Below are 18,005 nucleotides of genomic sequence, written 5' to 3' on the forward strand. Positions count from 1 at the left end.
CAAGTGGACACATTTTCAGTCAAACAGTATCTTCTGCACCAAACAAAGGCTTAGGTGTAAGTGTCACTGTATTTGGAGGCTGGGCAGATGCTGTGATATAGGTGTATTCTCCTCAGAATATGGGACTCCAAATAGGACACAATAGGTCACCAGATACACATTTGCAGTACATGCAAACCAGGCCTTATGATATGAATTCAAATGTGAAAAAACAGTCTGCATGTTTTGATTTCTTAATATTCACTTTTTTATGTATTTTTCTGAATGTATTTTAGGTACTTGTTTCCTAGCACGGCCACAACGATCATGATCGTGGGCATCGTGAGGAAAAATCGGGGGCATCGCGGCCATCGCATGCACTAAAAAATCGGGTGCGATGGTACCGACGCGATGCCCGCGATTTCCCCATAGGGAACAATGTTAAATGCCTCAATTTAGCCGCGATGCCCCCGATTTCCCATAGGAATCAATGTTAAATGGCTCAATTTACCCAAATCATCATAGGGACCAATGGTAAATGGGCCAGAAAACCCAAAAAACACCCCTGAACAGTGAAATGTCCCCCCAAAAGTAGTTGACGCCACCCCACGATCAACGTGAACCTGAAGCGTGGCGAGCTCAGCGAGCCCGCGAGGGGCGGCGGTACGCGTCCTCCGACCTTTTCATACCCCCACTATCCACGTCGGCGTGGAGTTGAGAATAGAATAGTGTGGCGAGCGCAGCGAGCCACCGTTCCCGAAGCGTGGCGAGCGCAGCAAGCCCCGCGAGGGGACGCGGATACCTGTGAAGCCCGCGAAGGGACGCGTTTATCTGTGAAGGTATCCGCGTCCCCTCGCGGGGCTCGCTGCGCTCGCCATGCTTTGGGCTCGGTGGCTCGCTGCGCTCGCCACACTATTCTATTCTCAACTCCACGCCGACGTGGATAGTGGGGGTATGAAAAGGTCGGAGGACGCGTACCGCTGCCCCTCGCGGGCTCGCTGCGCTCGCCGCGCTTCGGGTTTGCGTTGATCGTGGGGTGGCGTCAACTACTTTTGTGGTGACATTTCACTGTTCAGGGGTGTTTTGGGGGGTTTCTGGCCCATTTACCATTGGTCCCTATGATGATTTTGTGAAATTGAGCCATTTAACATTGATTCCTATGGGAAATCGGGGGCATCGCGGCTAAATTGAGGCATTTAACATTGTTCCCTATGGGGAAATCGGGGGCATCGCGTCTGGACCATTTAAGCCTTTTTTAGCCGCATACGACGCGACCGACGCGATTTTGACTTTTTATAATGCATTTCAATGGGAAAATCGGGGGCATCGCGTCGGTCGCGTCGCAGACCACTAAAAATGACACCCGATGCCCGCGATTGTCACCGTGCTAGGAAACAAGTACCGTATTTTATTTGTCTGAAATTAAGAACAACAACATATATTCCTTCAAAATTATAATTATTGTTTTGTTTTTAGTCTTTAATTAAATTTCTTTTCAACTACTTTGGAGACGATAGAAACTAAGATTTCTATCAAGTTAAGTAAACCCAACATTTATATTTCTTTTTTACCTTTTTCTCTCATTTCCTTCATGGATTAAAAAAGCTATTGTAATTATGTCAAGTTGACACTAGGTGGAGCTGGCACTTTATATTCTTTGCACAGTACCTATCTGAGGAAAGAATTAAAAAAGCAATATGGTACTTATGATAGTAAGCTCTCACCTCTCATGCTTCTGGATCTAGTCAAGATCCACTATGTATTATTAACTTTTCCCCCTTATTTGTGTATTAAACAAGAGTGTAGTGCACACCAAATGTGAAGCATCAAAAACTTTAAGGCTGCATATCTGACATTCATCCTTAATTCTTAGATTTGCATTGCTTTAGTTATTCTTTATGTTTTCCAATACTGTCTGAGGTTTAATAAAATGACCTATACAATGGTACTGATTCTGAGTTAGGAGTAAAGCAAAAACAAGCATTTAAGAACAATACAAGTTATAGAGTTGGAATCCAATGAAAACGTGTTCGATTTTACAGGTTACTAGACATTGCATTCTTCTATTAACCTTATTTTTCGTACTCACGATGCCATTGAATATGTCCAGCTTGCTAAGTGTTATGCAAGTACCATGGTATTCATAGTTACATAACATATAATAAAAAGAAACGTGCAGAGAGCTTTTGGCATGCCCATCTTCTCAACATGCCCATTTATAGTGCAATCACTTTTGCTCTGCCACCCCCATCCTTTTTTGTCATCAGGTACTCACTAAGGAGCTGGCTGATACAAAACATGCAACATCTCTAGCATTGCTGTGAATAAACTTATGCTGCTTGTTAAGCTCTAAGCAGAGGTGTAGAGCCATGGGGGTGTGGTATAGGATCCCGACAGTCATTATCCCGACGTCGGGATCCCGACTGGCCGGACCCAGACAGCATGGTGAGCACAAGAAAGACCCTTGTGGGCTTGCTGCGCTCGCCACGCAGCGGGCACGGTGGATTGCTGTGCTTGCCAGCTATTCTATTCTCCCTCTATGGGGGTCGTGGACCCCCACGAGGGAGAATAGCTGGTGGCCTTCGGGCCCCCGTGTGTCGGGATTTTGACTGTCGGGATCCCGACGCCAGGATCCCTACAGTCGGGATCCTGACTGTCGGGACCCTGTCTGGCACTCGAGCCATGGCACCTGGAGTAATATGCTCTTTGTCACAATCCGGGTAACAAAACAGACTTTCTTACCACTCAGTCTGACAGGGCTGTCGCTCCAAGTCTGCTTTCATCAGCGTCCAGTGAGCAGTGCAGCATTTCCACAGTCTCTCCTGAGGTCACCCGACACCACTATCCCCGTGGCTACACAGCATGCCCATCCTGTCTTGTTGGACTGTCACTCTTAGCTCTCCTCCATTCTGGTCACACCTTCGGGTGTACAGTCAAGGTTACTATATATTGGTCTATGTACAAGAGCCTTATCACAGCTCCCAGGTTTACCTACCAGTCAGCCCCTACACCTGAGGCCTCCACTTACCAGTCAGACCTCAGACAAGCCTCAACTACACAACAGCTGCTCCTCGTCTGCATTTGCCAATACCTGCAAAGTCCGATGGGTCTCCTAAAGGGTATTCCTGAATCAGTGTCAGAAACTTTCCTCTTGAGAGAACTAAAGTTGCATACATTATCTCTCTCCTGTCATGCTCAGCCCCAGATTAGGGGGGATAAGAAATTTTTGGCAACATTCCGGTGTATTTGATGAGCCTGGGTAGGTGACTAAAGCTTCTGCATATATACTACATCTTCATCAGGGATCTCGATGTGTTGGTCAGTACCTTGTACAGTTCCAAATTCTGGACTCCGAACTCTCCTGGAATGACGAAGCGCTGTATGCAGCATTTTGGCACAGATTATCTGATATGTGATAAAATAACATATTAGTCTGCTACCCGTGACACCTCAAAAACTGGATGGGCTTGTTGTATTATGTACTAAAGTTGACCTGCGTTTCCATAAATGAGCAATTGAATGCAGAAGGGCAATACTGTTAGATTGCAGCGCTCAGCGCCTGTCTCCGCATACACTGTTTAGTGTAAGACTTACAGTCTTCCTTTTCCCCTTGCAGCCAACGTAGTTAAGTGTCACCCTGAGTGACAGCTCGCTTAAGCGAATAGCAGGGCAGAGACCCCTGACCCTGCTGGCAGCGTTACTCTTTCCTGTGAGGAAGTCCCCGCGTTAGAGTGTGCCTCAGATCGTATGTGACTCCATCCATGCTGTTTGTAGCTCCACGTGCACCGGAGCGCATAGGAGCAAGCCCCCGCTGTAATCCCGTTACCAGCGTGACCTTTTGCACAGGGAGATCAGTCATCATTGGCAGCAGCGAGACTGGGAGAGATACCGCAGCGTAAACCAGCAGACTGTCATTTACCCTGCACGCGCCAAAACGCTACAGCTAAGTAACAACCAGAGACTGTCGTTACCAAATGTACAAGTTGTATTACTGCTTGAAGTTAACTCATGAAGTACTGTTGTAACCTACAAGCCTGCCACTTGAATAAACCCTTCAAACTGGTTATATCTTCTAAGTGTGAGGTCTAACAACCACACTGCACGTACTTATATACACTCTGCCAATAGGTTATGGGCCCAGCACGTCACGTGCGCGAAGATTAACCCCCTGAAGACAAAGTGCTAGCGCAGTACATAAAAGAACACAAAGGAATTATTTCTAAATTGCCATTTGTGGAAGAGTTAACGAGAATGCACAGTACAGGGCATAGCATGAACTTTCCAAAGCTCAAAGGCTCAGAGAATTATACTACATGGAAGTTCGCTATGGAAATGCAGCTTAAGAGGGAGAAGCTATGGAAAGTCACAATAGCCCCAGGAGATAGTCCAAACCCAGAAGAGGTAGACAAGGCCATTGGCACAATAGGCCTGGCTGTGGAGCAGCATGTTTATTCTACTATCTGTGGGAAGGAGTCCGCCAAGGACATGTGGACAACTCTACAAGGTGCTTATGAAAATAAAGGCTTAATGAGAAGGATAAGTCTGAGACGCACACTGTATGGAACAAAATTGAATGCATGCAAGGACATGAACGATTATATTGATAAAATACTATCGATAGCTCAGCAATTGGCGTGTGTAGGAGCAAAAGTGGATGAGGAAGAAGTAGCAATGGTAATGCTGCAGAACTTGACAGAAGAATTTGACTTCCTGGTTGTCGCACTAGAGTCAAATGAAACCAAGCTTACAACTGAAGTTGTGAGAGCCAAACTACTACAGTTCCAAGAGAGAATCCACAAGGATGCCATAGCTGAAGGTTCTGCCTTAGTAGCAAAGGGTGCAAAACCCAAGAAATGCACATTCAAATGTTATGTGTGCCACAAAGTAGGGCACAAGGCTTCAGAATGCAGGCTGAAGAACACTAGTGGCATGCACAAGCGGCATGACAAGAAGAACGAGTCAGCACTGAATGTAACAGACAAGCCAAGGAGGGATCTCTGGTACATGGACTCGGGAGCCTCTAGGCACTTCAGCTGCAACAAGGAGTGGTTCAATTCTTTAACACAGTGTACACCCACAACAGTTACCGGGATTGGTGAAAAGATCCTTACTGCTTCAAATGTTGGGACAATCACAGTGAGACTAAGAATTGAGGGACAGACAGTAGTCACAGATATCCAAGACGTCCTGTATGTACCAGAATTGGGAAGTGACCTCATCGCTATCAGCGTACTCGAGGCAAAAGGCTACAGAGTCCAGTTTGCAAAGGGCAAGTGTATGGTGCATAATGAAAGAGGGACTGTAATTGCTTCAGCAACCCGATGCAACCAACTATACGTCCTAGACACAGATGAATGTGTAGCTTTGGCAGCCTCTGCTGAAAATGAGTCAATGGAGCTCTGGCACAGACGTTTGGGACACTTAGGATATGATAATGTCCAGAAATTAGCTGATGGGATGGCAACAGGAATCACAGTGAAAGACACCGGAAGACCTGTGTGCGAGAGTTGCATAAAAGGCAAGCAGACCCGCAACCCATTTCCCAAGTCAGCAGGCAGAGCAGAAACACAACTAGCTCTGGTGCACACAGATGTGTGCGGACCAATGGAAGAGGAGTCAACCAGTGGTTACAAGTACTTCATGACTCTCATCGATGACGCCACGAGAATGACACACGTATACTTCATAAGGAAGAAAAGTGAGGTGGTCAAGAAAATTGTGGAGTACAAGAACCTAGTGGAAACTCAGACGGGCCTAAAACTAAAGGTCCTGAGATCCGACAATGGGGGAGAGTACGAAAATGAAGTACTAACCGACTTCCTAAAAAGGCATGGCATAAAGCATCAGCTGACGATGGCCTACACGCCTGAACAGAATGGCGTAAGTGAAAGGGCGAACAGAACAATCGTTGAAAGAGCACGAGCGATGGTGAACGATGCTGGCCTGGAGAAGAGTTTTTGGGCAGAAGCTGTATCTACTGCAGTATACCTGAAAAACAGAACACCTACAGTGGCCGTGAAGGGAAAAACCCCCTTAGAGGCCTGGTCTGGGAAGAAGCCAGACATCAGTCATCTCCGTGTCTTTGGGAGCAGAGCTTATGCACATATACCAAAAGAGAGAAGGAAGAAACTTGACCCAAAATCAAGACAGTGCATATTGCTAGGCTATTGTGAGGAGAGCAAAGGGTACAGGCTCTGGGATGCAGAGAACAGACGTCTCCTGAAATCAAGAGATGTGATATTTCAAGAAACAGCATCACCCACAAAAGCAAAAGAGCAAGAAAAGCAAGCACTAGTAGAGGTATGTGAAATAGAAAGCATACCTGCAACAGAAAATACTGAAGAAGGAAGCGAACCAACTAAAAGAGCTTCTGTAAGAAAAAACAAGGGCATACCAGCCAGAAGATATGAGGAAGAATATGCGAATATTGCTTTCAGTGAACCTCAGAGTATTCAAGAAGCGAAAGCGTGCAGTGATTGGGCGAAATGGAAATCTGCAATAGACACAGAGTTATCAGCACTGAGAGAGAACGATACTTGGACCATAGTAAATAGGCCAAGCAACCGCAAGACAGTCAAGAACAAGTGGGTCTTCTGCAAGAAGTTAAATTCAGACGGAGAAGTTGCCCGTTACAAAGCCCGTCTTGTTGCTAAGGGATACACACAGAGATCCGGAATTGACTATGGGGAGATATACTCACCTGTTGCGAGGTATAACACTCTCAGATTAGTAATTGCAGTCGCCACCTTACAAGACTTACTGCTATACCAACTGGACTTCGATTCAGCGTTCCTAAATGGAGAACTACTTGAAGAGATCTATATGGAATCACCAGATCATTATGATGAGAATGAACTTCAGACAGAGAAAGTGTGTCTTCTGAAGAAATCCATATATGGCCTAAAGCAGAGTGGTCGTTGCTGGTACATAAAATTGGACACAGTACTGCTTGAAATGAATTTTATTAGATCAGAGACTGACCACTGCCTTTATCACAAAACTCTGGGAGAAAAGTTGTTCATCATAGCAGTCTATGTGGATGATATACTTATAGCAGGTCACGAAGATCACATCACAAGTGTAAGAGATCAACTGAAACAGAGATTCAAGTTGAAAGACTTAGGTCCAGCCAATCATCTGTTGGGCATGAGAATTGTTCAAGACTTGCAAAAGGGAACAGTCACAGTCGACCAACAAACGTACATCGAGGCAACAATCTTGAAGTATGGGATGGCAGACTCCAAGTCAGTGAATACACCAATTGACAAAAGCATCAAGATTACAAAAGGTATGTCACCAACCACACAAGAAGAAGTAGAGGAAATGCAAGATGTTCCTTACAAGAACGTGGTTGGAAGTCTTATGTATGCAAGTATTGGAACCCGTCCAGACATCACTCATGCAGTCAGTCGGGTGAGCCAATTTGCAATAAATCCTGGAAGACAACACTGGATCGCAGTGAAGAGGATTCTGAGATACCTAAAAGGTACAAGTTCCTTGAAATTAAAATTCGCCAAGACAAGCAATTCATATTTGAAAGTCTTCTGCGATGCCGACTGGGGAGCAGATGAAGATGATCGTCGTTCCCACACCGGTTACCTGTTCACACTGGCCGGAGCAGCAGTTAGTTGGGCGAGTAGAAAACAACCAACCGTTGCTCTCTCAACAACCGAGGCCGAATACATGGCTCTTACAGAGACATCAAAAGAAGCACTCTGGATCAAAGAGACTTTGTGTGAGTTAGGTCTACTTTATGAAGAAGAGACTATCAGTATCGCATGTGATAACAGGGGAGCAATAGATCTTTCCTGTACTACCAAGCACCATGGAAGGTCGAAGCACATCGCGATAAGACACCACTTCATCAGAGAACTAGTGGAGAACAAGTCCATCGATGTTGAATACATTGCAAGTGAACAGAATGTCGCTGACATGCTTACTAAAGGACTGTCGGGAAACTTGCTTATTAAGTTCGTGAAGGACTGTGGACTTGTCTAAGTTCAAAAATGTTGATTTGAAGTTTTGATGTTCTGAATGTCTTTTTTTCTCTCTAACCATATTTTCGGTTACAGGTATTACAAAAGGACAAAGCATTGTATTGAGTTCTTTTATGTAGCCGAAGACAGCCTTGAGCGAGGGGGAGTGTTAGATTGCAGCGCTCAGCGCCTGTCTCCGCATACACTGTTTAGTGTAAGACTTACAGTCTTCCTTTTCCCCTTGCAGCCAACGTAGTTAAGTGTCACCCTGAGTGACAGCTCGCTTAAGCGAATAGCAGGGCAGAGACCCCTGACCCTGCTGGCAGCGTTACTCTTTCCTGTGAGGAAGTCCCCGCGTTAGAGTGTGCCTCAGATCGTATGTGACTCCATCCATGCTGTTTGTAGCTCCACGTGCACCGGAGCGCATAGGAGCAAGCCCCCGCTGTAATCCCGTTACCAGCGTGACCTTTTGCACAGGGAGATCAGTCATCATTGGCAGCAGCGAGACTGGGAGAGATACCGCAGCGTAAACCAGCAGACTGTCATTTACCCTGCACGCGCCAAAACGCTACAGCTAAGTAACAACCAGAGACTGTCGTTACCAAATGTACAAGTTGTATTACTGCTTGAAGTTAACTCATGAAGTACTGTTGTAACCTACAAGCCTGCCACTTGAATAAACCCTTCAAACTGGTTATATCTTCTAAGTGTGAGGTCTAACAACCACACTGCACGTACTTATATACACTCTGCCAATAAATACAACCTAAAGTGCAACCTACAGTCTCGCCTTGTCTAGTATCTCCAGCTAAGGAGGAGCCAATGGAGGTTAATTGCTCCCGCTTGTCTTCAGAGGAGCGACGAAGACGTCGCACTGCACATCTGTGCCTCAGTACTGTGCTGCTCCTTCGCACTTTACCAGGCTTAATACATCTGCCAGGAACAAAATAAATGTCCAGGATGTTCAATCAGCTGATCAGGCACCAGGAACAGCTAGATTACAGTGGTAAGTACAATAATTATGCACCTGTGTTTCTTATTTACATGCTTTTACACCCACAGTCTGCATGGGAAGGATTGTGGTGATGAACGGTGAGCAAAGCAGGCATATTATTTATAATTATCACGTGTTAGAACCTAAAAACACAAGAGCTGCCATCTGGGAGTGATGCTGGATTCGTGCTTCTATGGCACTGCACAGTGCATCACCTCCCAACCCTGTGCCCAATTAAGCCTGTGGGACAGTCCTCCAAATGTGTACGTAAACTTGGGCAGGTTGTGAAATGAGATAATATAAATCACAGCACACATTTAAAACTGAGTTTGTCACCAACAGAGATTGTACACACACACACACACACACACACACACACACACACACACACATCAGCATCAGTATACTTATGTGCATTTCAAAGTATATTTGGAAGTACTGTAATTGCCATTGAAAAATATAGATTTCAAAGTTTGCCTTTAACCCTGTTACCCTAACTGCAACTTCATCAACTAAATGCTGTTACTGTAACTTGCATAGAACAAACAGAATGCTTTCAGGCACTGAACTGCTCATTCTTGTTACTCCTCAGGGGGTCAGGAGGAAGACAGTTGGTTTCAGTGCAACTTTAGCAAAGTCATTATAAAACATTCGGTGGTCACCTTGATTCATTTAAAGATTTTAGTTCTTTCATTGCAAATACCAATCATACTGCAAATGAGCTCAGCAAAACGATAATATTTAATCTGCCATAAGCAGCATTTTATCTTGCTGTTTTTTTTTATATCCTAAGAACTGATGGAATGAAGCATACTTTGCCCATATATAGACTAGACCAGTGGTCTCCAACCTTTTTTGGGGCTTGAGCTACTCGAGACAAAATAAACCGCCTGAAGAGCTACAAAAAATAAAAAGAAATCTGCAAAATAATAGAAAAATGCCCTGTACACTTTATACCACACACTGTAATGCCCCTGACACATTATGCCAAATACCACAATGCCCCAGACACAATATACCACACACTGCAATGTCCGCATACATACCTCCCAACACTGGAGGCAGAGGAGAAGGGAGATCTGTGCGTTCTGAAGATGTGATACACATAGGGGTGTGATACACACATGTCCCCAATAGTGCAGTGCCAGATATACATATGCCCCCAATAGTGCCAGATACACATATGCCCCCAATAGTGCCAGATACACATATTCCCCCATATGCTCCCACGGTGCTAGGTATGCCCCCACAATGCCAGGTATGCCCCCACAGTGCCAGAAACAGGTATGCCCCCACATTGCCAGGTATGCCTCTGCTGTGCCAAGTATGCCTCCACTGTGTCAGGTATGCCCCCACAGTGCCAGGTATGCACCCACAGTGCCAGAAACACATATGCCCTCAATGTGCCAGAATTTCCCAGTTGCTGTTGCTCCTGCTGCTGCTCTGGGAGGGGATAGTCTGGTGTCCCCTGCTGTCTTTCTGTCTCCTCCTACTCCACCTCCACCGCCTCCCTTTGAGGAGAGGAGAGCACAGCACATCGCGCGTCTCTCCTTCACCTCACTGTGTCCCTGTGACTGGGTCATCAGCTAATCAAAGCTCGCAGGCCGGCTCCTGATTGGTTGCCAGCCTGCAAGTTCTAATTTGCTCAGTGAGGGGAAGAAGAGACGCACAATGCCCTCTCCACCCCTCAGTGGGAAGCGGTGGTGGCGGGTGATGGAGGGAAGGGCGGGCCACCCGGATCAGTATCGTGAGCTACCAGTAGCTCGCTCGCGAGGGGTTGGCGACCACTGGATTAGACTCTGAGCTAATAGCATTCTTACAGATACCACAACTTGTAGATTGTTACACAGCAGCTATATCATGCATCGGGCCTGATTCTGATTTGGTAAAAAAAAGCAATTAGCTGTGTACCTAGGTCATTTATTGTTTTGGTAGCTCCCTTTCTGAAACTGGTTCAGAAATATACCCAGTATAAGGTAATGTTTATATGTGCAGCCAAGCCAATGGGTGCGGTATAGTTCACAACTATCAATAGTTGTGCGCATGCAATTTATCATATGCAATTCCAGGGGAGCTGCAGGTGGAGGGAGCAGAGTGGCGGTGTACATAGAGGCGGCGGGTGGGGGATGCTGGCGAGCTGGTGAAGGGAATGGAGAGCCGGGCAGGGGGAGCAGGAAGCTGCAAGAAAAAAAAAGTTTATACAAATTAATGGGCAGCCCAGAGAGCTCTCTCAGCCAATCAGCAAATCACTGGCTGCCCATTCATTTATATTGTTTTTATTTTTTCTTGCAGCTCCATGCTCCTCCTGTCCGACTCTCTGTTCCTCACCGGCTCACTAGCATCCCCCGCCCGCCTCCTCTGTGTCCGTTGCCTCTGCCCGCCTCCCAGAGTCCCCGCCCACCACTTCTATGCATCCACTGGCCGGAGGCTGCACATAAGATTTAGCACAGTGACAAAAGTAACAACACAAGTGAAATGTTGACATGGAAAATCGATATCTGTACATAGACACCATATAAGTGTACCGTGTCACCCACATGACTCGCTGCGCTCGCCATGCTTTGGGCACGGTGCTTTGCTGCACTCAGCACACTATGTCCACTGGGAGGGTAAAGTATGAACAGGTTGGTTTAAAAAAAAAAAAAAGGATGTCGGGATATTGAGTGCGTCGGCTTGTCTAACTAATGCATTTCTAGCTTTTCTCAATGTCTAACAAATGCATGTCTAACTTTTCTCAATGTCTAACTAATGCATTTCTAACTTTTCTCAATGTCTAACTCAGGCATTCCCAACCATGGTCCTCAAGGATTAAGGGCAGGATGCATGACACATTGCCCTTCGCAAGCATAATGGCATTTATAAACATCATTCACTTGAATTTAATCCCAAAGAACAGCTCTTTTAATAAATGTTTATTCAAATTTGCATAGCCAGCAAAGTCTCCTTGGTTACCTAGGGTCCTGCAGATTGTACAGTTTGGTATAGTAGGAGTGGAATGTGTCAACTATGTCTCCCGTGCGAGTACTGAAACTAGAGGGAGGAAGATTCAGGGGAAATGTGAGGAAGAATTACTTCACAGAAAGAGTAGTAGATAAGTGGAATAGCCTCCCATCAGAGGTGGTAGATGCAAATACAGTAGTACAATTTAAACATGCTTGGGATAAGCATATTGATATCCTTACGAAAACATAAGGATCAAATATGGTTTGAGGTAACATGTTTAAAAAAGGGACAGACTAGATGGGCCAAGTGGTTCTTACATGCCGTCAAATTCTATGTTTCTATGAGTATGGCAAATGCCTTCTGTGTCTGCTACAGTTGGAATGTATAAAGTAGCCCTTTGGGCACAAAGCGATCTAGCTAAAAGCTTCCCCAGTTTGTTTCCCCCTATGAAAGAAGCGGTTCCTGCATAATCTACAGTATAGTCCCTCTTAATATCTTCAAATAGCACAGCATTAAGGGCTGACCTTATCTCATTCAACTCTGTTAAAACTAGAGATGTGCACCGGCCACTTTTCGGGTTTTGGGTTTTGGGTTCTGATTACCTTGAGATTTTGGGTTCTAATGGGTTTTGGCAAAACACCTCCTAAGTGTTTTGTGTTTGGATTTTTGGGGTTTTGGGTTCTGATTTTTTGTTAAAAAAGCATAAAAACTGATAAAATCGCAGAATTTGGGTGAGTTTTTTTGCTCCTACGCTATATTAACCTCAATGACATTAATTTCCACTCATTTCCAGTCTATTCTGAACACCTCACACCTTACAATATTGTTTTTAGGGCAAAAGGTTGCACCGAGGTAGCTGGATAACTATGATAAGCCACACAAGTGTGCTGCACAAACACTAGACTGATATGGCACACTTAGCATACCCTCTAGGCTGATACTGCACACCTAGAATTACCCCTGGACTGATATGGCACAGGTAGCATCACCCCTGGACTGATACGGCACATTTAGCATCACCCCTGGACTGATATGGCACACTTAGCATCCCCCCTAGTCTGATACGGCACACCTAGCATCACCCCTGGACTGATATGGCACACTTAGCATCACCCCTGGACTGATACGGCACACTTAGCATCACCCCTGGACTAATACAGCACACTTGGCAGCACCCCATGAATTATACGGCAGACTTGGCTCACCCCAGGAATTATTTGGCAGACTTGACTCACCCCTGGACTGATATGGCACACTTAGCATCACCCCTGGACTGATACGGCACACTTAGCATCACCCCTGGACTAATACAGCACACTTGGCAGCACCCCATGAATTATACGGCAGACTTGGCTCACCCCAGGAATTATTTGGCAGACTTGGCTCACCCCTGGACTGACATGGCACACTTAGCATCACCCCTGGACTAATACAGCACACTTGGCAGCACCCCATGAATTATATGGCAGACTTGGCTCACCCCAGGAATTATTTGGCAGACTTGGCTCACCCCTGGACTGATATGGCACACTTAGCATCACCCCTGGACTGATACGGCACACTTAGCATCACCCCTGGACTAATACAGCACACTTGGCAGCACCCCATGAATTATACGGCAGACTTGGCTTACCCCAGGAATTATACGGCACAGATGGTGGCACCCCTGACCTGATACAGCACACATGGAATTATACGGCACAGATGGCGGCACCCCTGGACTGTTACGGCACACATGGCGGCAGGCATGGAATTATACGGCAGACATATTCCTGCAGTAAAAATAAAAATTTGTATTCTTTTAATTATAAAAAAGAGCAGCACACCTTACTTAGCAACACCCCATGAATTATACAGCACTCTTGGCTCACCCCTGGACTACAGCGCATTTAACAGCCCTTGCAGTATTATTATTATTGTCCCCTTTCCCTGTGCGCAGAGACAGCACGGACACATCCGTGCTGTCTGACTCCTACATGCCGAATGAAAATGGCGCCGGAGCCGGATCTTATATAGATCCGAATCCGGCGCAGGGTGATGACGTTTCGCCCTCGTTTTGGACCCGGGAAGATGGCGGCGACCACCGAACTCCCTGGATCTGGCCTCGGATCAGGTAAGTCCGTGGGGGTTCGGATCTCTAGGATCCGAAGCCGCTCATCTCTAGTTAAAACTAGGGCAGATACTCCTGTATTGTGCTTTGTCACCAGTTCTTTTAACCTCTGAACCAGGGCAGTTTTTTCCCCTAATTTTTCAATTTTCAACAGTGAGCGTACAGTAGTTGTATAAACTTCCCGCACAGAACACATTGGTGTGCTTCCCATACCGTGACTCTGGAAATGTACGGCGTCTCAATAAACTCAAAATAATTCTCTATGGACTCAATCAATTAAGGTTTAAACCTCGAATCCATCAGGATTTGTTCATTTAACCTCTACTGACACTATTTAAAATGAGGGCAGGACGTCATCGGAGTCAGGAAGACGTGGGAGTGGTCTAACCATTTAATAAGCCCAATGTCTGTATCTTGGATTATATATAGAAATCTGTGGACAGTAGAAAATAAGCAAGCCTAGAGTAGGAGTCTATAGGAGTCTATCTATCTAGTCTATCTGACTAGATTGCTTAGAAAGTTAGCACAGATCTCTCCGTGTGTATGCTCCAAGAGATTAAATATCTCTTTAAGTCTAATTAAGTCAGTGCATGCAGTCCAAAATCTAGTCAGATTGCTTAGAAAGTGACTACAAATCTCTCTGTGTGTATAGAATAAGAGATACTGATTGCAATCTCTCATTCTGATCCACTACCGGGCCTTTTTTTGCTTAAGCAAAATTGCTCAGCATAAATCTCGGTACTTGTGAGTTATCCGGGCTGCCGATTTTTTGATTGTATGCCTTAAGTTAAGGCATACAATCAGATCCGATGCGATGCGATATCGCATCGCATCGCATCGCATGCGACCATCAGATGCGATGACCCGATTTTTCCATAGGAATCAATGTTAAAATTGACTGAGTCCATTTTAACATGGAATTCAATGGGAAAAAGGGGTCCTTTTCATACCCCTACTATCCAAGTGGGCATGGAGTTGGATATAAACCTGTGGCGAGCGTAGCGAGCCACCGAGCCCGAAGCGTGGCGAGCGAAGCGAGCCCCGCGAGGGGACGGTATTCTGTGTCCCCTCGCGGGGCTCGCTACGCTCGCCACGCTTCGGGCTCGGTGGCTCGCTACGCTCGCCACAGGTTTATATCCATCTCCATGCCCACTTGGATAGTAGGGGTATGAAAAGGACCCCTTTTTCCCATTGAATTCCATGTTAAAATGGACTCAGTCCATTTTAACATTGATTCCTATGGAAAAATCGGGTCATCGCATCGCATCGCATCCGATGGTCGCATGCGATGCGATGCGATGTGCCCGATCCGACCCGATTTAGAAATCGGCAGCCCGGATAACTCACAAGTACCTAAATCTCTGCGTGTGTGTGCCCCTTTACTCTTGCTATTGCTATTGTTGTTAAGAGCTGATCATTGCAGTGATAGGACTTTTGGGTTTATGACCCAGAGTCCTATCTGCGCATACATCTAGTAAGGCACCTGCCACATGTGGGGTGCTGAAAGGGATCCGAAGGGCTTCTATTGGGCAATTCCATCTAAAGATGGTGATACCCACTACATCACGGGTGTCAAACACAAGGCCCGCGGGCCAAATCCGGCCCGCCAGGCCTCGTCATGTGGCCTGCGCGAGGAGATAGCACGTAGGGGCAGTGTGTCTAAAACAGGAGTGCTGCGTCCACGTCCACGGCCGCCTTACCTGTTCCTCCACTGTCAGTGGCCATGTTCCTGTAGGCACATATGTATGCGGCTACAGAAACATGGCCGCCGGCCTCCATGGCTACGTGGAGGAGGGCCCGGCCGCCTGTTCCCTCTGATGCCCGGCAGTGACAGACACTGGGTGGGGACGTCATGACAATGACGCCACCCGCCCATGCGACTGTAGAGAAGTAGGAGCAGGCAGGGAAGCTGGACCGGGAGTCGGGGACAGTGTGGCCGCAGCAAGCAGTGAAGAAAAGCTGGAAGCCGCAGCAGCTGCAGGACAGACGGAGAAACAGTAAGTGAGGATGAGGATCACACTCACAATAAAAAATATATATATATCTGCTGTTTCCTGAGGTGTCCCCGTGTATAATAATAATAATAATGCCATGACACCACAGGCTGCTCCTCCTGTATAATCATTTATGTCATGGCATTACTTTTATTATATTATACAGGGGGAGCAGTCTGTGGTGTCATGGCATTATTATTATACAGGGGGAGCAGCCTGTGGTGTCATGGCATTCATTTTATATTATACAGGGGGAGCAGCCTGTGGTGTCATGGCAATATAATTATACAGGGGGACCTATAGATACAACCGGCCCTTTGAGGGTGACCAAACTGCTGATGCGGCCCCCGATGAATTTGAGTTTGACACCCCTGCACTACATCAAAGCCCAGGAATCTATTGCATTCATGAACTTGGTGCAGATAAAATGGCATTTTCAAAGGTTTGTCCGTATTTTAAAGTTTGGTGCATCTCGCCCGACAGTTGAAGTTAGGGTGCATTTCAGTGATGGCACTGTGGATTACCATTATGTATTTTTCCTTATTATTCTTAATATTGTCCTTAATAATCACAACTAGCATTTCAGTGATTCAGAGATTAATAAGTAATTTTACAGTATGTCACTTTCTTATTGTTGCCACTGTAAAATAATACAGTATACAGTATTTTGTAGACACTATCATTTTATAAATAGCTGTCTGTTGAACTGTTCAAGGAACAGTAATCATTAATATCTGACAAACAAGACTCCAGACAGATACCTGATTATGTCTCAGCTTAAAAAAGTAAAAGTAATAGAAAATGAATGTGGTCAGCAATCCCAAATTAAGAAGAAAACAGAGGAAACTGGGTAAATATTAATTTGCTAAGAGTAAAGTACTGAAAATTGATGATGTAGGAAGTAGTGAACATGTAAGCAAGCATGTAGCAACTTCTAATAATAATCATTCCAGCTGCACATTCCATAGGCACAGTGTGTCTCATGCTGAGTCAAGTATCAAACAGTTAGGCTGTGGGGGGTGTTAGGGTCAGGCTGCTGCAGGGGAGCATTAGGGGAAGAGGGTTAGGGTAGGTACGGAGCCCCTGTCGGCATTCTCCATATCGGGATGCTGCGGTGGGTCTTTTTCTACAAAAGAGCTTGTTCCACAACAAGGCTCAATTTGGGCCAAACTTCACTTATCTTTGTTCAGAAGGTAGTGACTGTGATACCCCATTAACGCCGCACATCAGACCTGAGTACCTGCCGTGTTGGTGATGTGTCGACCTGGGTCGAGGTGCGGTGTGAAAGCTCCAAAGCGTATAACTCGGGCCGACCAACCCAGCAATTCGACCTGGGTTATAATAAGGTTTCATTACACCCTTTGTATAATTGGCCTCCCAAGTTTAATGTGAAAAGCGCGGGACCTGGGTTGGTGCCAGGTCTGACCCGCATTTCGATGTCAAAGGGGTATTAATCTGAAAGAAGCATGAAAATATATCTACACAGATGTCAACACCTTCGCCACAGATGGTTTTCTTACTCCCTTGCAAAGTCCATCTTGTCCCTTTCTGTTTCACATTCCAACTAGGTCAGTAATTTTTTATGCACTACTGACAAATATTAGTTCTTGTACTTTTCAAAAAAGCCATACTCACTAGGATACACCAGTTAGCAACGGATTGGAGCTTAATATGCGAGTGGTGGAGTGGGATGCTGGAACATTAGTAACAGTATTTGAGGCAAGGTTCACTGGAGCTAAGTATGTGATGTCTATTTCTGACCATGTCACTCAAACACAGTGGCAAGTTGACACAGCACATGCACATTAATATGTTGGGCAGCCCAGGGTTGTAACTAGGGTGGTGCGGAGTGTGACACCACACACAGCTCTGCAGGTTAGGGGGCTTGTTGGCAGCACTTGTCAATAATCTGTTCTATTTACTTTCACTCGCAGTTTCCCTACTCTTTTGAAGACACAGCATCTCCTTTCCCTACCCCTTCTGTCACTAATTTCTATACAACATTCATG

The sequence above is a fragment of the Crinia signifera genome, chromosome 4 (genome assembly GCF_055691185.1).
Source record: "Crinia signifera chromosome 4, ASM5569118v1, whole genome shotgun sequence".
Taxonomy (NCBI): Eukaryota; Metazoa; Chordata; class Amphibia; order Anura; family Myobatrachidae; genus Crinia; species Crinia signifera.